The following is a 26864-nucleotide window of genomic DNA, read 5'->3' as shown; positions in this document are numbered from 1 at the left end:
ACACAGAAGTAACTGCACAGCAGCTTTTATAAATAGTACAACTAAAGTTCATAGAACCATCCACAGTGCAGATTAAGCATGAGCCACATGGGAAAACTGCTGCTGGTATTTAGATTTCTGATTTTCCTTGTAATACCTGGTTCATTGACATCTCTCCTAGTTTTCTGTGGCTGAACTACAAATTCCCACATATTGAGCAGTGTGTGTTCCTTCCCAGGCATGTCCCTCAGGAGTCCAGGCTGGGTCCTCAGCTCAGCCTGAGAAGACTGAAATGGGGCAGTAAGTGGGCAGCTCTCCTTGCTGAAGTTCAGGGTCTTCTTCCAGGTCCAGTGCCTGTGGCTGAGTCATCCTTTCACAGTTGTAGTGTGAGGTCCCAATATCCCTGTGGCCATCAGCACAGAGCTCCTGGAAGCTGCCCTAATTACTTACAGTCTGGCTCCTGCATCTTCAAGACTAGCATTAGAGAATCTCCCCATATCCAATCTTCCCTGGCATGAGATTTGCCTCCCTCTGACTCTACCCAGATTTCAAGGGCTTCCACAATAGGGGGTGCATTCTGGTACTCTCTCCCTCTCTAAAAGGCCCCTATTTCATTACAGCTGCAAAATCCTTCACGGAAGATACTGAATTACTCCTTGAATACCTGCGATGTGTTGATACCAGGGACAGGGCTTTTGGGCCATCAATGCAATATTTTGTCCAATACTACCTTTGTTTATCACTAACAAGTACTGATGGATCGCTGATGGCATTTGGAAGTGGATATTGTTTGGAGATTTCAGTTCTATTTCCCCGTTTTTTAATTTTTTATATTATTACTTGATAATTGTTGTGTCTAATGATAACTCATTAATTATACACCCATTTATAATCTTGTAGGCACTGATACCTCACACTTCTTAAAAAAGTATTTCAAAGTTGGGTTGCAGGTGAACATCAATGGAGGAGCATAGAGAAGAGAATCAGGCTGAGCCTGGGCTGAGCATGGAGACCCCTTAACAGACCAGACTGAAGCTGAGTGCTGGACGCCAGGCTGGGGTTCTCCCTGGACATATTCTGTGGGCAGGCGGGGGGAGGGTCAGAAAGAAGAAGAAACCTCCCTCATTCACTTGGGACTCTCCCCAGGATGTTGCCTGCTTGTGTTTTCTGTGGCCTGTGGTTTGCACCTGGAGGGAGCAGTGAGGGATGTAAATTGGAGATGGAGGTGAACAACCTGCTGTGGTAGGTCAAGGGATGTGAGAGAAGGAGTCTCAAGATGACTCTGAGATCTTACTTTGAGAAGCTAGCAGGGTGGAGTTGCTATTTGTCCTGACAGAGGAGACAGTGGGGACAGTGACATTGGGAGCAAGATGGATATGTGGCTCTAGATGTTGGGGCTGGCCATGTGCATTAGTGTGTTGCCAAGTAGCCAACAGAGTGTTAGAGGCTGGGGTTCAGGGGTGAGGTCTTCCCTGGGGACTGGGCTCTGATGACCACTGCAGGGAGGGCTGCACAGAGCAGAGGCCCAGGGCCTGAGTTCTGGGACAGGTGGAGAGGGAGGACCAGGAAGGTGATTGGGAAGGGGCAGTGGGAGGGGGAGCAGCAGGAGAGAGTGATGTCCTGAGGCTCAGGAAGAAAGTGCCTGGAGGAGGGGGGTGTTCTGAGGTGCTAAGTGACATTGGTGGGTCTAGTAGGATGAGGATTGGTGCGGACACTGGACTGGGCAGTGTGGATGTCTCAGGTTATATTGGGCAGAAGTTTCAGTGACACCGTGGGGTAGCACCTTGAATGGGGAAGCCTGAAACAGAACTGAATGCAAGTTTTGAGCATGGTGACCAAGGACAGTTGTTTCCAGGATCTTTATGGTGAAGCTCAGAGACAGGCCATGGTGAAGGGCAATGTCCAGTGAAGAGTTTTTCCCATTCATAGAGCTTTGCACAGAGTCTTGACTCCTCTGTGTGAGGGTCCATAATTCCTGCTGGGTCTGGTTCTGGTTCTGATGCTGCTCAGTCTCTTCACAGGGCTCCTTGGGATTTCAGTGCCTCACACTGTTTTCCTGACAGCAAAACATGACCCACTGGGTAAGAGGGGTTGCTTGGACCAGGCCTCTGATCCTGTGGAGGTAAAGAGAGGAAATGCTCCCTGGTCCTGTGACTTGTTCTCTGTCCTGTTCTGTGTGCTCTCATTGAGCTCAGGGGTCCCATGAGCTGGGCAGTGCTGCTCCTCTGAGCTCTCCCCAGCCCTGGGCTCATTACTGAGTGTGCAGCTTGGGTTCCGAGCTTCAGGAAGGCTGTCAGCTTCCTCCCTTGTTCAGGGGTCTAGCTGGGGTGGCTGAAGTTGGTGCCTGTCTTCTCCCACGTTCAGGGCTAGCAGTGGGCAGAGTGGGATGTTTTCCTTGTTCCAGGTCAGCAGGTTGTGATAGACCCCTCAGCTGGGCTTGGTTAACCAAGTTCCCCTGAGGGCAGACCTTTCTGAAGAACAGAATGCTCTGGCCTATTTCAGAATTGGTGCTTTTCCTTTCCCCTGCTAAATTATGGGGCTCTTTTTGAGAGATTATTCTGAGCTCCTAGAGGTAGAGCTTACAGGAGCTCCCTGGTGATGGTATGACCTGAGGTTTGTAACTATTCTATTTTCCAGGCTGAGTCTCTGGCCACTTGTCAATTACAGTTCAGGTTTCCTGCCCCTGTCCCTGTTTCTTAGTGGCTCCTTCCTGCACCTGTTTGTTCTGATGAGTGTGATCCTCTGCATCTGCCCTCTTTCTCCCCAGTCTTGGGCAGTGGATGGCCCCTGGTCTCGCTTCCCTGGTGGGCTCCAGAGGAGGTGTTGAGTTTTCAGTTGACTCAGGCTTTGCTGGAGGTGGCTCTTACCTGCTGGCTGGTATGCTCTGCTCTCTTCTACCAGCAACTTGAAGTCCAGCTGGGTCCATCTAGGGTCAGTACTGTAAGAGATTCCTGGTACCATGACCTTCTGCTGTCATGAAATGTCACTGTTGTCTTCTGCATGATGTCCAAGCCGGTGTCCTCAGCTGGTCTGGGCATGGTGTGGGGTTTGGTCTTCATTCTCACAGTCAGCTTACACTCTTACCAGAAATAAGGATATTCTAACTAGAATTCAGATTTGATGTCAATCATTTTTATCTTTATTCACTTCCCTCACTTTATATTTTTATAGTTTTACTTTAAATATATAATGTTTTTTATTTTAAATCTGGAGCTAAATCTGGCATCTTTTCACTTATTTTTTCTATTTTGCATCAGTTTTATGGTCCATTTTGATACTTTTTTGATTTTCCTTGGATTAATAATTCTTAACTATTGTTTTTCCTCATGGTACCTTGTCAATTATGCACTAGTTTATAATCTAGCTGGCACTATTACTCCCACTGCTTAGAAAATCTTAAAAATTCTGGTTGTTGGTTAAGGTCAGTGATGGATCATGTGCCTAGTGTGCAGGGGCCCTGTACAGTTTCTGGAATCTAAAATATTGATTTTAGCACTTTTATGAGACTGTAATATTTAATTACATTTATTCTGCTTTGTTTTGTAAATGCCATTTTCCCTGTTATCCAGATATAATACATCTCAAGCTCTGCAAGATATTATATACAGTGTTTATGCAGCTAATATTAGTTTACATTCCTCCAGTGCCCATCACTTAAACACTCTGCCATGCAACCAGCATGTGAGCTTCATAAAAGAGCTTCAAAGCATAAAAATTAACTAGAGTTTTCAAATTAAAGAGACATATTCTTGTTACCTTTAATGCTCAGCTCCGGACATGGCTTCTCCTTACTCCTGCCTCCAGCCACCTGATGCATTGGCAAGGTTAACACAAGAGGCTAGCGAGAGAGAGAGAGAGAGAGAGAGAGAGAGAGAGAGAGAGAGAGAGAGAGAGAACATGCCAGGAGTGAGCTTTTATTGGGGAACAAAAAAATCCAAAGGAAAATCCCATCCAATGAAGGTCGAGGGGGGGCAGCATTCCAAGGTCAGGGTCAGTGATTGATCTTTGGGTCAGTGGCCAGGCACACCTCCACACAGACAAGCCCTCGCACCTGGGACAGGGTGGAGAAGGCTCTGACACAGTTGTCTGAGCACCTCTCACCCATCCAGGGAGGTAACTCAAATCACGTGCGAGAATGGCTTCCCACCTGCATGATGTCACTTCACCTGTTTCCCATAGGGATTCCTTCTCTCCATTGCACAAGACTCTGGCATTTCTTTCTTAGAATACTGATTCCTAATGGCCTTTTAGGAAAAAGCAAACAAACAAACTAAATGGAATATTTTCTTCTGATCCATAGTCTTTCCTTTCTCTGTGACTCTAATATTTTAAATTTCTTTGTCAGAAATATACTTTAATTCAAACAATTGAGTCTTTTCTATTCTCCATATAAATATTTCCACATACTAGTGAATTGAATGATTATAATGCATTGGATTTCAACCACATTCACTTGTCTGGGAAGAAAAGGGCCTGCCTGGGTATTGAAGCAGAGGACACCCCCTCCATTCCCCTGGAATTCTCCTGAGGACGCTGCCTCCTTGTGGTTTCTGGGGCCTGAAGTTTGCACCTGGGCTCCCACTGCATCTCCTGCTGACCTTCCCAGTCCAGCTCTGCCTTTGGATCAACATCACCTTCATCCTGACCATAAGGGCTCTGCAGAGTGACCATCTCCCTCAAGTCATGCCCAGGCATCTGAGGAGGACAGAACCTATTTTGGAACCTTACCTGTGCCACAGTGGGCTCACTGGGAACATTGAGATGACCTGAGGGTCATCTAGTCACGACCTTTAGGATTCATGGAGGCAGTAGAGATGCAGAGCCTGCATGATGTCACTTCACCTGCACTAGCAGAGCCCCAGGCAAAACCTTCTAACCTTTGGGTGATTTATGAGTGACTTTCTCAACTCTTATCCTTCCCTAGATGGAAGCAGGTGGTCGAGGGTTGACAGGCAGGGAGAGTGGAGTCTGTCTCATTAATATATCTCTCTGGATCCTAGAATAATAAAAGAAATGCAAGATTGAGTGCCAACTTAATAAGCTATTGTCATGAGTTTTAATAATTATTTCAGATTAATCACTTTTGTGTGTTTGTAATTATGATTGAACCCTAACACCACAAAGAATAGCATTTGAAACACAAGGGACCTCCAGAAGTTTCTGATAGCCACCCAATGCCTGCACTACAGTCCTGCCCAGGGCCCAGGGCCCAGGTCCTGCTCCTTCTGCAGTGTTCACACTCACCAGCATCTTGCAGTCCATCTGAGTCCATCTAAGCTCAGTACTATAAGAGATTCCTGGAAGAAAATGAAAAGAAGTTTCATTTAGAAGGTCCCTGGACACCTCTTTGTTGACCTCCACATGCCAGGCCAGGCTGCTGCAGCTGACAGGACCATTCATGGGTGTGGCCTGAGCTGTGGGCCAGGAAGTCATGGTCCACAGCCCTCAGCTGAACCTGTTCTCTGAGTTCCCAGCACCTTCCTCTCACAGGGCAGAGAATCTGCTGAGCTGCTGCCCAGACAAGCAGCTCATGTGGCAGCTGGGCCACCCAGGCAGGGAGGTTTTTGTTCGGGGCTGCACCACTGTGGGAGGGTACTCTTTAGCTTGATAGCAGTAATATATTCCAGCATCTTCAGGCTCCACCCTGCTGATTCTCAGTGTGAAATCTGTCCCTGACCCACTGCCACTGAACCTGTCTGGGACCCCAGTGTACCGGTTGGAAACCAAATATATTAGGCCCTGTGGAGCTTGGCCTGGCTTGTGCACAATCCAATGCAAATAGGTGTTTCCGTTACTGTGTAGGAGGCTTTGACTAGACCTGCAGGAGAGGGAGACTGACTGTCCAGGGGTGATAGGCTGAGAGAGAGGAGTCTGGGTCATCACAATATCCCCACTGGTTCCTGGAAAAACAGAAAAACAAAGTTTTTGTCAAGTATTATGAGACACATTTATATTACTTTGTATATTTCCATAGAAATAATGTTTGTGATTTTGATTTGTGTGGCCAAAATATTTACTTTTTAGAAAAGAATCAAGTGTTCTAAGCCACAAGTGACTGTGAGGAATTTACCAGCTTCCCTCTATTTTCCTGTGACAATTTTTATCATACCAAAATTCTTGTTCATTCTGGGATGTTCTTGTCTCACACCGATCTAAAGAGTGCAGGCAAATTCTGGAGGAGAGACCTGCACATCCCTGATGTGGACAGCGAACACATGGGCAAAATGGGGGTCCAGGGCTCCCCTTCCTCCCCCTTCTCCCTCCCCATCCCCTCTGTCCTCACCAGGGATCCAGAGCAGCAGCAGCCCCAGGAGCTGAGCAGGGAGCCTCATTTTGAGAAGCTGAGCTGAGGAGTCCTGGTGAGTCAAGGCCAGGTTAGAGCTGAGTTTTTATGTCAGCCTTTCAGGAAGGCCCTCCCCAGGAAGCAGCATGCAAATGCCCTGGTGGGTGCTGAGTGGGGAGAGTGAGGAGGGATGGGCCTCCTTGTGAGCCCAGGAACATCAGATGTCTTCTATATTTGGAGAAAATACACTGGAGGAATAGCCCAGGATGCCTGTGGCATGGGCAGGAGGCCCCACCATGGAAGCCTGGCTCTGTGAAGGGTCATGATGCCCATGGCTTGCCATCCTAAGACAACATAGTCCCAAAGATATGGAGATTGTCTGCAGGTCAACCTCTGGGTCTGGGTGTGAATGTCCATGCTCCTGGCCTCCTCTCAGCTAAGAAGAGAAAGTGACAAGCAACACATCACGAGTATTGATCTTTGAATATTCTCCAGTCACAGCCTGCCATTGACTAGTTCAGGAGCCTCTGGAGTCTGTGCTCCCAGAAGAAGTACAAGGATTTCAGGTCCAGTATTAGACATGTGCTTTCCTGGCCTGGTGATCGCAATATGAGCACAAAGACCAAAATAACCTTGGGGGAAATAAACCTGTGTTTCTGCTGGAGACCCAGTAGCCCTGCTCAAAGGCAGGAGGAGCAGAGACTGTCCACCAGAGGCCAAGAGTGGGACATTCCCAGGTGCTAGATCTATAAACTGTTGAACATCTTGCCCCAGAGATCTCTATGTGTGTGACACTCAGAGTCATCCCAACATTTCCAAAGAGAAGAACTCCTTGAGGCCACTGGACAGAGTGAACAAGGAGGAGACTATGTTACTTTCTTCTCATTGATGATCGTGATTTTCTTCCTCCCTCTGCTGTTCCATGTCAGGCACATTGGGCAGCTGCTTTCATATTGCAGAATTATAAATAGATTCCACGTGTTAGAGCTGGGCTTCATCTAGCCTCTCAATGTCTCTGGGTGATGCCATATGCATTGACTTTCTCTTAGGTCTTGATTCAAGTGGGTCACTGGGGATAATGTGCTGGGTCTACTGCACAGGACACTAGTTTCCAATTTTCTCCTCCAAACCTGAGTGAGAGTTGACCCATGATGTGAAGGTCATTGAGGCTGAGCTGCTTATACCCACAGCCCAGACCATCAGGCACACTGTCACTACAGAGTGAAACCTTCATATGTGGGCCAGGGGCAGGTGAGGACCCTGTCGGGGATTGTCTTACTACCAATAAACCCAGTGTCTGTTCTCATTTCCTGTGTGTGAGCTTCCCTCCAAACACTGGGAAGCAGGCCTATTAGCAGATTTTTCAGATACCATTCTTCATGCACTTTTTCTGTATGAGCAGAAGTAAATGGAATGAAGACAATGAGGTCAAAGTCACTGGGCAGGAAGAGGAGAAGCTCAGAATTTAGGAAGATCAAGAGTGTAGGACACATTTCTGAAAGTGGTTTGTGCAGATGTACTCACTTTTTCTCTCCTTGCCCTAAGAACTTCCTCATACCATGTACTGTGAGAGTCCCATGACGTGGCCCTTAGCCATCTGAGGTGCTGTTTAAACCTTATTATAAGAATTTATTCTTATATTTTTACTGAATCTGTTTTTGAACTATTTTATTGGGAACTAAATTTCCCTTTGCCAATGTTTTACTTCAGAGCTCTACTTACTTTTTAAATGCTGTCATTGGTGCGTTACAATTCTACATAACAGCTGGGTTCACTTGGACAAAATCTTACCAACATGGAATTTAATTTTCTCCAGTTTTGTCCCCAGTGCCAACACTTTCCCTCTTTCTTCCTCTCCCACTCCCCTTCCTCTTCTACCCTTGTCTTCCTCCTGTTTATTTACCCACCTCTTTTTCATTGGTGTGTGATAGATATGCATGCAGCTGGAATCCACTGTGGTTATTAACACCTATATCCTTGCACATGGTGTAATGTGGTCCAAATCATTCCACGTTTCCTCATCCTCCAGATTTGCCTCTCCCCCTCCATTTCTGTCACCAACTCCATTGTACTTTCCTTTCTCCTTATGATATCTGATCCCCTCACCTTTTCCCTTCTTTCACTCTAGTTTCTTCTTAGAAGAAATAAAATTTGCCTCTTAACTTTCTAGTCTGGCCTATTCACATAGCACGATGTTCTCCACTTCCATCCATTTAATACCAAATGCCGTCATTTCATTATTTATTTTCAGTAGTTCAGCCTGGATGGTGTGGGTATGGACAGGTTAAAAGGAACTCTGTGGCAGAAAAGGGCAAAACTTGATTGCACAGCAGAGAGAGCAAAGAGATGAGGGTCTTCTCAGCCATGAGCCATGTGGGATGGTAGCTATTGTGATGAGTTTTCTGAGCCTCCTGTTGAGATGTGGCAGCAAGATGCATCTCCTGGTTTTCTGTGGCTGAGCAACAAATTCCCACATGTTGAGCAGTGTGTTCCTTCCCAAGCCTGTCCCTCAGGAGTCCAGGCTGTGTCCTCAGCTCAGTCTGACAAGACTGAAATGGAGCAGTCAGTGGGAAGCTCTCCTTGCTCATGTTCAAGGTCTTCCTGCAGCTCAAGTGTCTGGGGCAGAGTCATCTTTCCACAGTTCTATTGAGGTGAGGTTCTAATTTCCCTGTGGCCATCAGCACAGAGCTCCTTGAAGATTCCATAATAGCTTTCTTTGTGGCTCTTGCTGCCTCCAAGGCCAGCATTAGAGAATCTTCCCACATCCAATTTTCCATGGCATGAGATTGCCTTCCTCTGCCTCCAAATGCAGATGTAAAGGGCTTCCACAAGGAGATCAGGTGCAGTGTGGTTCTCTCTCTCTCTCTCTCTCTCTCTCTCTCTCTCTCTCTCTCTCTCTCTTAAAGTTACCATATTTGATTACATCTCCAAAGTCCTTCATTAGCAGTTTTTTTTTCATAATTCCTATTTGAATACCTGGGAAGGTGTTGATACCAGGGCCAGAGTCTTTGCACCAACTACTCATAATCTTGTCTACATATGACCCATTGCTTATCACTAAACATAATGACTGGTTCCCTGTGGATGTTTGGAAGTGAATAATTTTTGGAGGTTTCAGTTATTCTAAGTTAAGTTGATTCCACACAAGGAGAGGATAAATGGCTAACCTAGCAGTTGGCACAGGAATGACAATGGGTTCCCCCATTTTCCCTGTGTGTCAGCTGCACCAGTCACTAAGTACTCAGGAACACATGGCCTGCTTCTCCCCATGACCCACAGTCACTCACTGCCCTCAGCAGAGGCCTCAGACTCCCTGGCAGAGCTCCATGGCCTCCCAGCCTCAGGCCCTGTCTGCCTCTACACACTGACTCTGTGTCTTCCTTGCACAGGACCAGCCCATCCCTCTCCCCATCATAAGCAAAGCTGGAGTGCAGCTGGGGAACTTTGGGGACAAGCCCCACAGTGGCCTCCCAGGCTAGACTCCCAGGCATCAGTCTTGGTCAATTCACCCAGGGATTCCCACCTTAGACCTGCAGCTCACAATCCTTGGTACTATGTCAAATCCCTGTGGATACATGCTGATGCCACATGATGAGGTCTTCAGGGAAACTGGACACCTAGCCTTCCAATAGGGTGGCCAATGTCTTCCTCTGTCTCCCAGGTTTCTTCCAAGCTGGAGGAGGCATAGCATTGTTGATGCAATCCCCACCCAGAGAGGATTGGAATCTTGACTCTGTGCCTTAAGGAGTGTGTGTGACATTGGGTAAGTCACTTCATTTTCTGCACACCTCAGTTTCACATCTGAAATATGTCAATACTAACATCTTTCTTTAAAAAGTTGCTTGAGGAGGAGCTGGGTTTGTGGCTCAGTGGCAGAGTGCTTGCCTGGCATGTGTGAGGCACTGGGTTTGATCCTCAGCACCATATAAATTAAATTGAATAAATGAATTGTATCCATTTACAACCAATTTTTTTTAAAAAATTACTTGAGGAAAATTTAAAATTGCATAGTTGAATTATGTAGCTTAGTAATTGGGCACACACTATGTTCTTAGTAATCACTAATTTTTGTTGTTTAGATCCAGTTTCATGTTAAGCATATGTACTGGTAAGTGGTTGATGGTCAATGGGTTTTCTGTATCATTTTTCTTCATGAAGTATCCAGTGTCATCTTAAAACAACCAAGCAACTGAGGTTGGTAATGTGAGCCTGTGACCCCAGTACCTCTGTGTGCTGAGGCAGGAGGATTGCAATTTAGAGGCCAGCCTGTACAACATAGAAGACCTTATCAAAGTAGAAATAAATACAGAACAAACAAGTCACCTTGTACCCTATGTGACTCTTTAAAACTTTTTCACTGAGCTTAGAAGCTTATTGCCCTTGTCCTCAGCCAACATCTGTGGTCCCAGTACTAGGACTGTGGGTGTGAAGACCCAAGGGTAGTTGTGTAAACCCTGTAGTCTCGATCTCCACCCACAGAGAGAGGCACTGCTTTGATGAGGGAGGGCATGGCACTCCCCTCCCCCTTTTTTATACAGTTCTGATTCAATCCAGAGTCTCCCACATGCTAAGCAGGCCTCACCCCTGGCCTCAGCCTCAGAATTGGGATTTTGGTGAACTCTGCAGGTGCCTGAAGTGATCAGCCTGACCCCTGCTGCTGTCTGGTAGTGTTTCTTAGCAGGTCCCCTGTCCCTGTAGCCTTCTGCCTGGGGCTCCTCCATGACTTTCCAGTTTGCTGAGTTTCTTCCCCTCTCAGGACCTCAGCCTCCTGCAGAGCCTGACACTACCTACCCTCCTTTTCCTTCCCTGTGGCTTTGGCCCAGCTTAGAGCTCTGGAGCTCTCTATTGAGAAGTCTGGGTTGGACCACCCTTCTCTTCTCTAAGGGAGCCAGAAGGCCTGCACCTTCTGTGTGGAGAGTGCTGTTCTCAGATTTCTCCATGAAGACAGGGTCTCTATTCTTTAGAACTCACTTGTGTTCTTTTCATCCTAGCACATGCTGCAAACTAGGCTGAGGCCAGGGAGGCATTTTCCTTCGGGACCAAGTTTAAGGAGGTCCCAAATGTTCTTATTTGCACAAATTGTATTTTAATGCAACACTAAAAACTTAAAATGAATCCAAAAGTACTTCAATATGCAAAAAGTCAGAAGTTTATTGAATATGGGATCTATGATATACTTAAAATATATTAATGTTTGTACTGAAACAATTTGGTATTTGAAAGATACTTCCATCTGTGAATTTTCATTTTTTTTTTTTTTCTGCCACCAACTGGAGTAGGCAGGCAGGTTAGAGGAGGGGTAAGATGTTAGTTAAAGACCATCTCAGCAGCAGACAGCAAGCTGCTGCAGTTCATAGAGCCACATGTGTGTGGCGCTGTCTGCTGTGGGCTATCAGGAGTGTGTCTCCCATGAGGAAAGAGCCCTCGGAATCCCACTGGATGGATAAAGCCCAGTTCCTGGCACACCCATTTTCTGTGTGGCCCTGCTTCCTTATAGGAAGAATGAAAACAAAGGACGAGTGGGGGGTCAGCTCCTCATAGCTCAGTATCCTGAGACACTGAGGCAGCTCTGCAGCTTGACTCAGCTCCACAGAAGGTCCTCAGAAAGAGGAAGGCTGCTGAGAGACCTCAAAGGGAGGGTGAAGTGTGAGAGTCTGGGAGGCAGAGGCAGAAGTGAGCTCCAGGGCTTCAAGGTCAACTTCATATTCCCCAGCTGGGCAGGCAGCTCTGAGACCCTGCATGAAAATGTGCCTGCCCCATGTGCAGACAATGCTTATGAGCTGGAAAGTGCAGGGGACACTGGACATTGCTCCTGGTGGACTCGGGATGCTGCTATAGACCATGGTTTTACTGCTGATGCTGCAATTAGGGGAAAGTTTCTTTATTACTCTTGTCACTTTAGGGTGGGTAAACCTGTAGCACACTGGGTCTTTTAAGACTAGGCACCGTGAATCCACTTTACCTCATGGAGCCTCTTTGTAGTGTGACATGTAACTTGAAGGCTTCATGGTAAAAGTCTCGTGTTGAAGTTCACTCATGCATACAGAATAAAGTGCACAAGTTTTGCAATTTGCCTCAAGACAAAGACACAGCTTAGAAGCTCAGTTTCAAACCACTTCAACAGACAGCATTGGCAGAGAGGATGTTATGTTTTACTTCACATAGACCTCAGATGAAGAACCCAAAAGCCCCAACAACTACTGAAATAAGTTCATAGTATTTATAAATGTATGCTGGACACCTTTTGTCTTGCTGTTTTTCTGGACCGCGGACTGGAGAAGGAGGATGGAATGAGATTAGCCCTGGACAACAGGTTTTGGCCTCAGCTCTGCCTGAAATCACTGAATGACCTGGTAGACATTTCCCTGGTTCCCAGAGGTGACAGCTGGTTTCTGGGCTTCTCTCTTGGTTTGAGCGTCTGCATCGTGAGATGGACGTGTGGTGAGCTTACTTCTTGCCGCCAGCTGTGGAGCATCAGTGTGGGGAGCAGACGCCCAGGACCCAGTGTACAGAGAGGTGCATATCCTTGTGATGGATGGGGCTCCGTCTCTCAAGGGTTGGCCCTCCTCCAGGGATATGGGGGAGCCCCTAGTCCATGAGGGATGTAGCTCCCCTTCTTTGGGCTTGCCTCTCCTCCAGGGGGATGAGGCTGGGTGCCTCTCCTCCACTAGGGACGGGGCTCTGCCTCACTTGGTTTGCACCTCCTCCAGGGCCATGGGGCCAGGCGCCCCTCATCTAGGAGGGATGGGGCTACAGCTCTTGAGGGTTACCTCTCTTCTACTAGATTGGTTGCTGCTCCTCTCGGGGTGGGGTCCTCCTCTCAAGGAGTGTCCCTCTTCTAGGTTATATGAGCACTTAACCTCTTCTGGGGTAGGGCCCACCTCTTGAGGTATGTTCCTCCTCTATGGGATTGGGACAGCACTCTTCTATGGATGTGGTCCCCCTCTTTGGGTGACCCACCTGTAGGCTATGGAGGCCTGCACCCATCCTCCTCGAGGAATGGAGTCAAACTCTCCTGGGGTGCCCTCCTCTATGGATGGGTGCACCCATCCTTCTCAAGGGATGGCGTTTCCCTCTCACGGGGTGCCTCTTTTCTAGGGAAGGGGGCACACACACCGCTCCTCCTTGAGGGATGTGTTCCCCCTCTTGGGGGGTGTGCCTCTCTAGGGGATGGAGTGTCCCTCCACTAGGGATGGTGACCCACTTACAGAGGTGCCCCTCCTCTAGGGGATGTGGGAGTCCTTCCTTCCCAAAGGATTGAGTCCAGCATTCAGAAGTGCCCTTCTTTTAGGGGATGGGATGCCCCTACCTTGGGAATGGAGTCCCCCTCTTGAGAGGAATCCCTCCTACAGGGGATGGTGTCCCCCTTCCAGAGGTGCCCCTACTCTAGGGGATTTGGGTGCCCCTCATTCACAAAGGATGGGGTCTACCACTCGGGGTTGCCCTTCTTTTAGGGGTGGGGTGCCCCTTCCCTAGGAATGATGTCCCCCACTGGCTATATTCTCCTCAAGGGGATGGAATGCCTCTCCTTTAAGCATGGTGCCCCCTCTCTCCAGAGGTATCCCTCATCTAGGAAATGCGGGAGCCCCTCCTTCTCTATGGATGAGATCCCCCTCTCGGTAGGTGCCCTCCTAAAGGGGAAAGGGTGCCCCTCCTCTAGGGACTGGGTTCCTCTCTGAAGGGGTACTCCTCCTCTAGTGATGGGTCCCAATCCCAAGGGGTGCCAGCTCTAATAAATGAGGTGCCCTTCCTCTGGGGACTTGGTTTTCCTCTCTTTAGGGGATGGGGCTCGCCCTCGGGGTTGCCCCTCCTTTAGGGTCAAGTTTCCCCTCTTGATGGGTGCCACTCCTCTAGGGAATGGGGTCTCCCTCCACTAGGGATGGGGTCTCCCTTTCATGAGGTGCCCCTTATCAAGGGGATGTGAGTGTCCCTCCTCCTCTAGGGATGGGGTCCCCCTCTCAGGGTGTTCTCCTCCTGTAGGGGATAGGGGCAGCCCTCCTCATGGCTGTGGGCCTCCTCTCGGGGTGACCAACCTCTAGGGGAGGGTGCCTGCAGGCTTCCTCCTTGAGCAATGGGGTCAACATCTCAGGGGGAGCCAAAACTCTAGTGATGGGTGCCCCCATTCTCCTTGAGGGATGTGGTCCCCCTTTTGGGGGGTGTGCCTCTCTAGGGGATAGGGTGTCCCTCTTCTAGAGACTCGGTACCCTCTCGAGGGGTGCCCCTCCTCTAGGGGAGGGGGTGCCCCTCCACTAAGGATGGTGGACCACTTCCAGGTGTGTCCATCCTCTCGGGGATGTGGCTCCCCCTCTTGGGGGTTGCCGCTCCTCCAGGGGGATGAAGCCAGGCCCCTTCCTCCATGAGGAATGGGACTCCCCCTCTCGGGGATTACCCATCTTCTAGGGGATTTGTTGCCCCTTCTAAGGACAGGGTACCCTTCTTGATGGGTGCCTCTCCTCTATGGAATGGGGTGTCCCTCATTTAGGGACTGGGACCCCTCTAGAGAGGTACTCCTCCTCTCAGGACTGGGTTCCAATCTTGAGGGGTACCCCTGCTCTAATAAATGGGGTGCCCCTCCTCTAGGGATTGAGTTTCCCTTTCAAGGGCTGCTCCTCCTGTAGGGGATGGGGCTATACATCTCAGGGGTTGCCCCTCCTTTAGGGGATGGGATGCCCTTCCTCCATGGACTGGGTTCCTCCCTGAAAGGTACACCTCCTCTAGGGACTGGGTTGCCCTCTCAATGATTGCCTCTACTCTAGGGGGATGGGATAGGGTGCTCCTCCTCTGCAAAGGATGGGGCTCCCCCTCTCAGGGGTTACCCCCTTCCAGGGAATTTTTTACCCCTCCTTTAGGGTTAGGGTCCCCCTCTTAATTGGTGCCCCTCTTCTAAGGAATGGGTTGTCCCTCATGTAGGGAGGAGTGCCTGTCCTCTAGGGAATGTGAGCATTTAACCTCTTCAGGGATGTGGTTCACCTCTAGGGGTGTTCTTTCCCTCTAGTGGATTGGGACAGCCCACTTCTAGGGATGTGGTCCCCCTCTCAAGGTGACTCACCTGTAGGCTATGGGGACCTGCACCCATCCTCCTCGAGGGATGGGGTCAACCTCTCATGGGGTGCCCCTCCTCTAGGGATGGGTGTGCCCATCCTCCTAGAAGGATGGGGTCCCCCTGTTACGGGGTGCCCCACTTGTATAGATGGGGTCAGGCACATTCCTCTTCCTCAAGGGATGTATTTCCTCTCTAGGGGGTGGAGTGCCCCTCCTCTAGGGATGAGTCCCCCTCTTCAGGGGTGCCACTTATCTAGGGGATGGGGTGCCCATCCACTAGGGATGGTATCCCCCTTCCAGAGGTGCCCCTCCTTTGCGAAGGATGTAGTCCACCAGTAAGGGTGCCCCTGTTTTATGCATAGGTATGCCCCTCTCCTAGGAATGAAACCTCTCTCTCCAGGGAATTCCTTCCTCTAGGGGATGGGATGCACTTCCTTAAGAGATGGCACTGCCCTCTCGGGGATGCCCCTCCTCTATGAGGCACTGTGGTCTCCCCTCCTTTATGAGGAATGGAGCTCCCCATCTTGAGGATCTATTTGAGATGATTTCCTTTTAAGAGGTGGATCTTGGCAAGTCCAATTCAAATCCCAATGTGTCCCATCCATTAGGTTTAAAAATGGTTTTAGGAAATCTGTATGGAAAAGTAGGAAACTGGAACTCACAAATTATAAAACAGGAGAAAGAAAGTAACTTAAAGTCCCTAATAAGTTCATCACTGAGCCGCAACTCTGTTAGAGAATGTGGGGATGACACAGAGAAGGGAGAGAGTGGGCTCAGCCCAGCGGAGTCCCCCTCAGCCCTCATGAGACTGACAAGGCCCAGTGATCTGGGGCTGGTACTGTGATAGGACAGGAGACAAGGCAACCCAGGTGGGCAGACACATGGACAGGAACAGTGTGGCTGTCCGGCTGTCCTCTCTAAACAACATGATAAAAAATGAGTTGTTCCAGAAAACTGAATGGGGATTCCAGGGAGACGCAGAGTAGAGCCATGTGGCCTGTTACTGAGAACCACGAAATACAGTAGAATAAATGTGTCTCTGACCTCGCAGTCCAGAGGGAGGAGGTGGCCCTGCAATGAGTGGCCCTGCTCCATGTGGTCACCCAGGCAGTGGCCTTAGTGCCACAACCTACAGCTGCCCTTCCTCCTAGGTCCCTGATACTGCTACCTCCATTCCTCACCACCATGAGGCAGAGAAGCACAGAGAAAAACCTGGTCTGTTTTTACAGAACAAAGAACACTCAGGCTTCTAGCAGTGATGAGTATCCCGCCTAAAGCTGAGATTGAAAAATTATCCTTTGAGTGGCTCAGCTGATAACCCAGCTATGTTGTTTGGCTTCTTTTTTGTTTGTTTGTTTTTTGGTTTGATTTTTGTTTTCCTCTGAAATTGCATTCACATAATTTTGTAGGTAACATTTTGGAGAATAAAATAACATTTATAAGCTGACTATTTGAAGCTACATAGCTAGTTACGGTGGCTGCATTTCCAGTGTCTATCAGGTGTATGCAGCAAATGTCCACCCTAGAGAATAACCACAAATATGACCATTTACAGCATCTTGGGAATCTCTTTTGCCAGCACTGATCTAATTCACATGGTCAAGGTGTTAGAGCCAGAGCAGTCACCTCCACAACCCTCTGGCTGTAACACCTTGACCATGTGAACTGAGAGACACAGCACACAGGATCTGTTTTCATTGGATTGCATTTTATATCAGGACATGCCATGACGGAGTAGGTCTGGATGGTCCACCCTGGCTTTGACCACAGTAGTGCATTATAAACGGGCTTTGCAACTCCATTCCATCTTTGAGCAAGTTAGGGGCTCATAGAATAATGGTGATCTGAAATAATTTCTCTATGCAAATACATAGACCAAGCACTGTCCAGCACTCCAAGGAGACAGTGAGAAGGGACAAAGAGGGAGGAGAGGGCATCTTGTTCTCTCAGCAATGAGACACGGAGCGAGAATGAAGACATTTTAATGACTTTTCAGCTTTAAACAATGTTAAGTAATGTTTGCAACATGTATTCACCAGGCAATTACTGATCAGTAACTCAGAAAATTTATTCCAGCAAACAATATATTCACACATAAGTTTGTATACCCATCAGTTTTACAAGAGCTAAGAAAGGGTAAAAAGGTGCACTTGTACTTGCTTAAGTGTTCTTATGGGAAATATATATTACCTTAATGATATAGCTCTATGTCTGTTCAACAAGAAAACTAAGCATTGAAAGTCAAAAAAAGGGAAAAACACAAAATCACCAAAGAAGAGAAAACAATTGTAACTCAAATCAAAAGCCAAGCATTAGTTGATTAGTCTAATATATAATTGGATCAAAAGCAAAGTCAACCTACAAGGACATACATTTTAAAGTGATCAAATAACAAGGTGCAAATCCACACAACAGAGAGTTTCATTCTCTCCTTCCCCCTTTAACAAAGGTGGCTTCTGATCTGTCTCTAGAGCTTTCGAGGACAACTGTCTTCATCTTCAATTTGACCTCCAGTGTCAGGGAAAGTACTGCTGTTCTGAGATTTGAGGAACATTTTCTCCTCTGTCTCCACATTGTCAGTCTGTTATTTAGTGGCAGTGATGTGTCCCATCTCTGATGTGCTCCTGCCACACACTCACTGCAGGGTTCCATCACAGCCATGCTCCTGCTCCCCCTCCAAGTTCATTGTGTCTGATAAAAAGTCAATGCACAGGTTGCCTGAGATGTTGTCAAACCATCATGTGTGAAGCTGGTGATCCAGGGCACACTGAAAGAGGGTATCATGTGTGATGCAGGGGGGCCCCCGGGGTTCCAGGATGGAGACATTGATAATGGAAAATAAATGTTTCTGGAATTTTCTTAATATTCCTGTTTATCAATAAAGGAAGTGTTGTGAGATCTTAGATCAGGCATGCCCTGCAGGAATAGGATCTGTTTCTCTCCTAGGTTGTGTCCCAGGACAGGAAGTCCATGCAGTAACTCCTTCACAAGCCACACTGCTGAGGATGGTGGCAGCTCAAGCCTACATGGAAACAAATAAAATGCCCCTTGGTGACTCCAGCTGAGCTGAGGGGCTGGGGAGTGTTCCTCTCCTTCATTGCCCACTGGGACTGTCCTGGGAATGGTCAGCTCATGCCCTGTGTCTGCCTCCTGTGCAGTGGAGCTGTTTCCCAGCCTCAGAGAGTGGAGTGAGTGCAGGTGTGCCTGGGGGAGCAGCACATGTGCAGGTACAGTGTGTGTGTGTAGGGGGTGAGGGGTGGCGGAGAGCCCCAGCAGGGACTGCCGATAAAGCCAGAAAATAGTTGAAAGACTTTCAAACTTGAACAGAGCTTGTTGGAATTGGCTCTGTCTGGGCTGCTTTCTAGCAAGGCTCCCTGTAGTTCAGGCCCCTGGAAAGGCAGCAGGTGTGTGCTCAGCCTGTGGTACTGCAGCCAGACCTCTCAGCCTGTATTCAGCAGAGAGAATCCTGGTCCCCAGTTGCCAGGTTGTGGATGCTGAAAGCACAGCTGGCTCCACTTCCCCTGCTGCTCAGCTGGGATAAACGTCTAAAGCAAAGGCACAGAGGTGACACAGGAGCTGTTTGAATCTGTGCCCAAGTTCACCTGGGTCCAATTTCTCCTCCATGTGCATCTGTGCTGGCTGCAGAGGAGGCTGAAACTCTCCTGGAAAGGCCTGCAGGAGGTGGAGCCTGGGTCAGCATGAGCTGCCCACTCACTGCTGCAGGGAAGAGCAGAAGGGGGCATTCATGGTGCATATCAGGGAAATGCACTGGGTTGCAGTGGCTGTCAGTTAGTCACCAAGCCTGGCCTCAATTACCAGCCCTTCATGCTGATGATCTCTGGGGAACAGTGACAAATGGCAAAAAGGGGCAGAATAGGGGAGAGCCCAAGTCAAGGATGAGCTGCAGCCATTCAGCCTCTGAGCTCCAAAGAACCTGCAGTTACAGGTGACAGGGACTGCGAGTGATATACCAAGATCATTTTTGGCATCTGCTAAACCTTCCACTGGTAATCACAATGACTGACAGCTATTTGAAATAGTTTTCGATACTCTGAACATGTTTCTGAAAAATTACCTTTCTTATTTAAAGAGAAAAAAACCACTTTAAAGACAAAGATATGCACAGACAACACAGAGATCTTACCACTCAGGATCATTTTGGAGTAAGTTAAAGCCCCACCAGTCCTCTGCCAAGACTGCACTGTATGTTCTCTACAAAAAAAGTAAATTCTGCATCACTATTTAAAAACCACCATGAAATGCTTAATTTATAGAGTCCTGTCTGTGCATTTATCATTTAGAAAATAGTCTCTGAAATATCTTTTGTTACAAAATGACCCCAGGGAGAAACAAGCTCTCTTCATACCTATTTGTACTGTGCTGGTCTGAGCTGAGATCCCTGGGGACACTCGGCCAGTGATGAGTGACTGAGAAAAGCCAGCCCTGCAGCTGTGCTCAGCCCTGCCCAGCCCTGCCCAGCCCTGCTGATTTGCATGTGCCCACAGCGCAGCCCACTGCCCTGAGGACTTCTTAAGAGGCTGCTCACACCCTGTGCAGAAGTCAGTCCCCGACAGGACACGCATGGACATGAGGGCTCCTGTTCAGCTCCTGGGGCTCCTGCTGCTCTGCCTCCCAGGTAAGAATGGACAACTCTGGGGATGTGCTCAGCATAGTGTGGTCAGTGCTGCCTGGCTCTTCAGGGAAGTCCTCCTGAAACATGAATATTTATAGGGATATTTATGGTTATGTTTCCAATGTCAGGTGCCAGATGTGACATCACGATGACCCAGTCTCCATCCTCCCTATCTGCATCTCCAGGAGACAGAGTCACCATCACCTGCAGGGCCAGTCAGAATATTAACAGTTGGTTAGCTTGGTATCAACAGAAGCCAGGCCAAGCTCCTAAGCTCCTGATATATAAGGCATCCAGTTTGCAATCTGGGGTCCCCTCGAGGTTCAGTGGCAGTGGATCTGGGACAGATTTCACTCTCACCATCAGCAGCCTGGAGCCTGAAGATGTTGCCACTTATTACTGTCAACAGCATAACAGTTACCCTCCCACAGTGACACAGGCCTTGACAAAAACCTCCCAGGGAGCAGAAGTGTGAGGCTAGGCTGCCCCAGCTGCTCCTCCTGCTGCCTCCCCCTGCTGAAAGCACTGCACAGGGGGCACCAGGCTCTGGAGGTCTCTAGTAGACTTTGGTAGGAAAGGTCAGGGAGGCTCCTCTGCTACCCACCCTTTTTCCTTCTCAGCCCCAACAGGTGAGACATGACCATTTGCTCCAGGTGAGTGACTTTGTCACTTTAGGGGGGGAGTCCAGCTCTCTGTGTCACTTTGGATTTCTGTCACAAAATACAAGACACTCTAACCATTTCAAGCAGCAGTTTATTGAAATCCATGAAAGCACAGGCTAAGTCACAGCTTTCAAAGCCTGGGATCTGTGCATGAGAAGGGCCCCTGCTCCCCAGAAGCCACAGCTCCTCTGAGTGAAGGAGGAACCTGTAGATTCCTGCACAGGCCCATGAGCTCCCTGGGAACACTCACACACAAACTATAGCACAAACAACAATGTGCACATAACTGTTGTGATTCCCACACACAGCAAATAAAACAGAAAATATGCTGAGGTGTGGATCAGTGGTTAAGTACCCCTGCGACCAATCCCTGGTACCAACAGCAACAGCAATATCAGCTCACTGTGCAGGTTTATCCTTGAACCCTCCTCCTCCCCAGACATCCCATAGCAGATGCCAGCACCTCCTCTCTATGGTGCCTTTGCCTGGGCAGGACCCACAATAATTCTACCTACTCATCCTCTGATGGCTACCAATCTTACCTTACCTCCTCTGGTGGTAAGTTATCATCTGCTTTTGACATGTGTCCATCATGTTTCCTGGGTCCTGATACACTCCCTGGTGAACGTCTCTGAGCCATCTAGTTAGGAGCAGGAGACTATCACTGCAGTCATTTTGTATCTGGAGTTTCCTGGCTTCTATGGGCAGATGGGGTCACTACAAGCTGCAGCCTCTGGAGCTCAGGAGTGTGGCTGCTCTTAACAGGGTCCATGTTTGCCAGCCTTGCACAGACATCAGAAAACTATTCTTACATCTTGGACTCAAGTCATTCCTCTGTCCCCATTAAGGGTTATGACCATATGCTCTGCTCAGACATCTGCTATCCTCAAGTAATATGTCATTGTTCCTGTTACCATGGCTGCACTAGGAAGGTAGTGCCCCTTCTTTGTGACATTTGAGGACAGTCTAACATCTTTTCCTCTGGCATTAACTTATGTCTAAAGTCAATGAGGTCACAGGGGTCAAGTGATGACATAAGGAAAGGGAAGGCTCTTGGGACCCTGGGACACTGTGTGTGTGTTAAGTGGAGCCTCTGCATCTCCTGAAGTCCAATCTTAATGTACCACTTCCATTTTAATATAAGCAGAAGTGGGCCCAGTTGGTGCTGCCCTGTGCTGAGTCCCACACTCCTCTGTGGTGAGCAGCTCAGTCACTCAGTTACTCAGTGCCCAGGGCATGGTGCCAGGGCTCAGGGATGCCTTGGAGCTGCTTTTATAACAGTCAATAGTCTTTCTTCCTCCCTCCCTCTTTCCTTCCTTCCTTCCTTCCTTCCTTCCTTCCTTCCTTCCTTCCTTCCCGCCTTCCCTCCCTCCCTCCCTCCTTCCCTCTTGCTCCCTCCCTCCCTCTCTCCCTCCCTTCCTTCCTCCCTTCCTTCCTTCTTCCTTCCTTCCTTTCCTTCTGTTTCATTTCCTGGAGATGACCTACTCTTCTCTAGTGCTCTGCAGGTCTCTGCTGACTTTTTATTAGGAACTTGTCAGAGGCACACACACTACCCTCATCTAGTAAAAACCCTTCTTCCCCTAGCTATGTGTTGGGCCCCATGGCCATATAGCAGGGCTCCTGGGTCACAGCTACACCTGTAGCTAGTCCCTGTTTCTGTCTGAACAGAGACACTTGGCTATACCATACTCTGTTTCTGAGCTTTACAGGCACAGCAGATATTTGAAGCCTCTCCCATACCAGCAGATTTGAACCAGGTCACTGCATGACATTGTCATCTGTACCATCTGCCACTTTTCAAACTAGAAAAACATTGTTGCAGAAATATCCCCCTTTCCTTTCAATAGATGTACATATAGGGTCCTTTACAAGTTTTTCGTGGTGGCTAAAGTTGCTCATTTAATAAAGCTCAGAAATGTGGATAACCTCATGTTGCTGGGACATGGTGAGCAGGGCTCTGGGGAGCTCTGCCTCTGGTGGGACACAGAGGGAGCCATGGCATCCCCCAGTCAGCTCCTCTGTGTCCTGTTACTCTGGCTTCCAGACGAAGGATCATGGGATGGTTCTACACACCTGTGAAAACTCTGTCATTGTGCTTGGGTCCTGTGTCCTGGCACCTCTGATTACCAAGCTCAGTGATTCAAGCTCAGGGTGCTGCTGGGTCCTGGCTCTACTGTGGAGACTGGGGTTTGACCCAGACTGCACAGGTGACCTTTCTGTTCTCTTTCCATCTCAGGTGCCACAGGAGAAATTGTGCTGACACAGACTCCAGCCTCTGTGGCTTTGTCTCCAGGGGAAAGAGCCACCCTCGTCTGAAGGGCCAGTCAGAGTGTTGGCAGCTCCTTCTCCTGGTACCAGCAGAAGCCTGGGCAGGCTCCCAGATGCCTCATCTAGGGTGCATCCAGCAGGGCCAGTGGCATCCCAGCCCAATTCAGTGGCAGTGGGTCAGGGACAGCCTTTACCCTCCCATCACAGCCAGAAGCCTGGGGAGGCTGCAGTGTGTGACTGTCTGCAAGGTCACACAGGTTACCACACTGGTTCAGTCCTCCACAGAAACCTCACAGTCCCCTCTGCCACGCTTCCCCTGGGGTACAGAAGCTTCCCCCAAAGGCACCCATTCAGATCCTTTGCACTTTTCTCTTCCCACTGCACCTGGAATGGTTTGTGAGAGGGGAAACCAAGGTTCATTCAGGTCTGAAAGTTTCATGGTCTCCTGGGTCCTCTTTGCTTCCCTGGAAGAAATGTGAGTGATTAGAGAGGATGGGGACACTTGGTGTTATTTCCCTATTTACCAGGTGAGGATGGAGTCTCAGGGAGAGCCACAATATCCCAAGCACAGGCAGTTAAAGGTGAATCCCTAAGTGTAGTTTGATTCCCAGACATTTATATCCTCCTCATTTTGACCTGAACAGTATGTGGTTAAATCTGTCCAAGCACAGACACTCTCAACAATGGTTCCAGAAATTGCTCCCAGGTCCTGCTCATATTGAAGCCAGGGTAAGAGGGGGAGATCTCCCACATTCTGACCCTGGAATGTGGATGCAACCACAGCTTTTTTGCTTTGTGTCCAGCACATGGAGAATGTCTCTGCTATTCCTGCTTCTCCTCCTATAAAGGGCTCAGAGTTGTAATGGGAAGTAGGAATTTGTGGAAGGTCAGTCTTTTGGCCTGTGGACCTGGAGTTGCCCCTGTTGTCCACTCTTGGGCTAAGAGACTGGACTGGCAATGCACCATGGTCTCTCTCCTTCTGAGGTTTGTGGCCTCATGGACTGAGATCCAAACAGAGATGGGCAAGGCAATGCTGTTGACAACCTGTTTTGACAGATTATCAGGACTTGGAAGAAACAAAGTGGTGGATTAGGGACAATTCCCTTTTGGAAGAGGTATGGCCAGAGATTTAAAAATGGGTCATAATTTAAAATAAGTACTTTTCAAATAAATGCTCATTTAAAGGTCATTACTGAGCAGGGACTGCCAATAATTATTATGAACAAACATAGATTTCAGGTAGTCATCTACTATCCCATTTAGCTTCATGAACCAATGTCATAGAAGTCCCTCCCTGGACTCATAATATCAATATCTTTTCAACCAGTTCATGTGACCACTTGAATGTATCCAACTCACCAAGAGGGCTGGACACTGTTGACCCCCATTATTATATCCACATTATGAGACCAGACTGACACCAGACTTCCACTTGACCACAGTGGACCTTACCAACACAGGAAGGCTGGGAATGTTCTTGTCTGGTGCCTTTGGGTTCAGTCCTGTGTCAGCCAGAAACATGTGGAGAGCTCCTGAGAGCTTTCATGGGTGCTCTAATTCTTATATAATACACCATTCAACCAAGCAACTCATTTACAGAAAAATAATCAACCTAGTGCACTTGACCATGATATTATCATAAATGCAGGTGCAGTGGTGTTAACAGAAGAGAAACCCACACAAATCAATCTATGCTGGCCCTGGGCCCCATGGAGTTGATTCCCTGTCCTGCCTCATGTGAAGAAGGCTCAGAGGCACTGACCCTGTGTGGTTCTGTTTCTCTCAGACATCGAATATTAGCTCTTCAGAATTGCGGGGTCATCCCCACCCTCTCTATTGTGCCCATGAAGCACCTTGGAAACTTCTATGGGCTCAACTTTTGTTTTTCTGGTGAAAAGTTCTTGACCCAAAGGTTTGTCATGGTCACTCTTCCATTAAACTAAGTGAAATGATGAACACATTGTCATCAGATCCCATAGGACAAGGGACTAATTATGAAGAAAGGATTCCATTCTTAAGGCTAGGGTTATGGATCCTGGTGAGCAATAGCTAATAGAAATCTATCTATATATTTTAAGAAAATGATTGAAAAATGTATTGACTATAGAAGAGCATCAGGAATGGTTCTCCTGATGACATTGCCACTGGTGAAAAATTCTAGGAGAGTTGAGCAGGTGTCAACATGGAGCTTCAGGTGATGCAGGAGGTGGCCAGCACAGGTCCAGGCAGCATCCTGAGGCACAGGGAATATGATCTGCTCAGACAGACAGGGAGACGTGATCTCCAGCCAAGGCCTCCTGGTCAGCCTGAGGCTGAGAATCATGGGGTCCATTCCCTTCATTCCCCTTACTGTGATGTTATAGAGTCACCTGGATATGACAGAAGCCTTCCTGCCTGTTTAAGCAAAGGGCTGATCATGGACCAGGATCAGGAGGCAGGAGGAGCAGGTTCAGGCTACTTGCAGCCCTAACCACCTCACCCCTGGGCCCTGTGTGTGCTGAGGTCAGGAGACACAGCCCACATTGTGTGGCAGATGAGAGAATGGTCACTCGGGAAGGTCCATGTAGACAATATGGCAAGGGGTTGACCAGAAGGCAAAGCTGAGCTGCAAAGATGAGCAGACATACAGGAGCCCAAGGCCATGTCCCTGACATACACAGAGATGGTCAGTGCAGAATAAAGGAGAGGAGGCCCCATGAGGACTTGGCATCCTGCCACTTTTTCCATCCCTGACCTTAGCAAATGCCCACAGGAGAAACCCAGCCTGCTCTTGAGGACTCAGCCATGTCAATCAACCTCACAGCTCAAGGCAACTCCCAAAGCCCTGTAAATCCTCTTCCCTAGGGCAGCCCCTCTGCCAGGGCCACATCATAGTCCTGTGGTCAGTCAAGTTTAAGATGTTAAAGTGGGAACAAAAAATAGGTGGACTTCAGAGCAGCTAAAAGACCTAATGTGTCTCAGAAATTGCAGGTCTTCCTTTTATTTCTTCTATGGCTTCTGATTGTGACAAACTTGATTGTAAAGTGATTATTTTATGGTTATTTTATTCTATACTTAATGTAGTAATTTTGATGGTCTGCTAGGGCCTACTACACCATAAGTGAAAGTGGAAGTTTATTTTTTCAAAACTGAATATAATGTATGAATTTCAGCTTTGGTACTAAGTATTAAACCTCTAAATCTAGACACAGCAAAACCTATATACTACTGTTATAGTTAAAGCTTCATCCCAGGCTTTCATAAACTGACTTCCAGACCACTCACATTAATCAAATCAAGCCTTTATTGAAGCACACCAGTGGCTACTGACCAGAACATACAGCTGTTCCCTGGATCAGCCTGAACAATTTCAAGGGCACTCCTTATAAGCCTGAAAATGCAAAAGGGACATTTGGGGGTCTAGCCAATGCAAGCAAGCCAGGTAACAGAAGTGGGAGAGTGCAGTCAGGTGGAGGGACACTTAACCAATCACCCCAGTTACAGAAACAGAGCCCCGTTACCCTAGTTACAGAAACAATGCCCCATTAGGTAGTTCCCTGTTTTTAAAGGTTTCTATAGCAAAAGGAAAAGAACACCTTGCCCCAATCATGACCCTTCTCCTTGGCATGGTTGTTTTACAGAATGGAGTCACAAAACAAATGGAGTCACATTTGTTTTTACTATCACACTACATGAATAAAAATGGTAAAAATATAAAAATCCTAAAGAAATAATGATAGTCAAAACAGAGCTCACCATGTCTGACAGTGAGGGACTCCATATTCCAGGGTAAGAGCAGGGACATTGTGCTAGACATTCACCTGTATCAAACTGTGTTCTTCTAACTATAGTTTTCCATGATTACATTTCTTAGTATACAATGATAGAAATAAAAAGATTTGTGTTAAATGAATAAATTATACTACTATCACTTAGATAGTGTTTGAGGTTTCCACTTCCAACTTAATATATATATATATATATATATATATATATATATATATATATATATATATAT

The 26864-nt window shown here is 48.0% G+C and overlaps 2 long non-coding RNA genes across 2 annotated transcripts in view; one reads left to right on the top strand and one right to left on the bottom strand.

Annotated features, from left to right (window-relative positions):
- The window catches only part of LOC125618858, a 124194-nt gene that overhangs the window by 59965 nt on the left and 37365 nt on the right, over positions 1 to 26864 (top strand). The gene's annotated exons all lie outside the window — the stretch shown is intronic.
- Positions 1844 to 6380, bottom strand: LOC125618847. Its single transcript, XR_007350230.1, has 5 exons — positions 6263 to 6380; positions 5224 to 5879; positions 3736 to 4975; positions 2847 to 3058; positions 1844 to 2093 (listed from the first exon to the last, which is right to left on the bottom strand). It is a non-coding gene; the product is annotated as an uncharacterized LOC125618847 (long non-coding RNA).

The sequence above is a fragment of the Marmota marmota genome, unplaced genomic scaffold (assembly GCF_001458135.2).
Source record: "Marmota marmota marmota unplaced genomic scaffold, marMar, whole genome shotgun sequence".
NCBI lineage: Eukaryota > Metazoa > Chordata > Mammalia > Rodentia > Sciuridae > Marmota > Marmota marmota.
The sequence above is the reverse complement of the archived record's forward strand: the minus strand, read 5'-3'. Positions and strand labels throughout refer to the sequence as shown.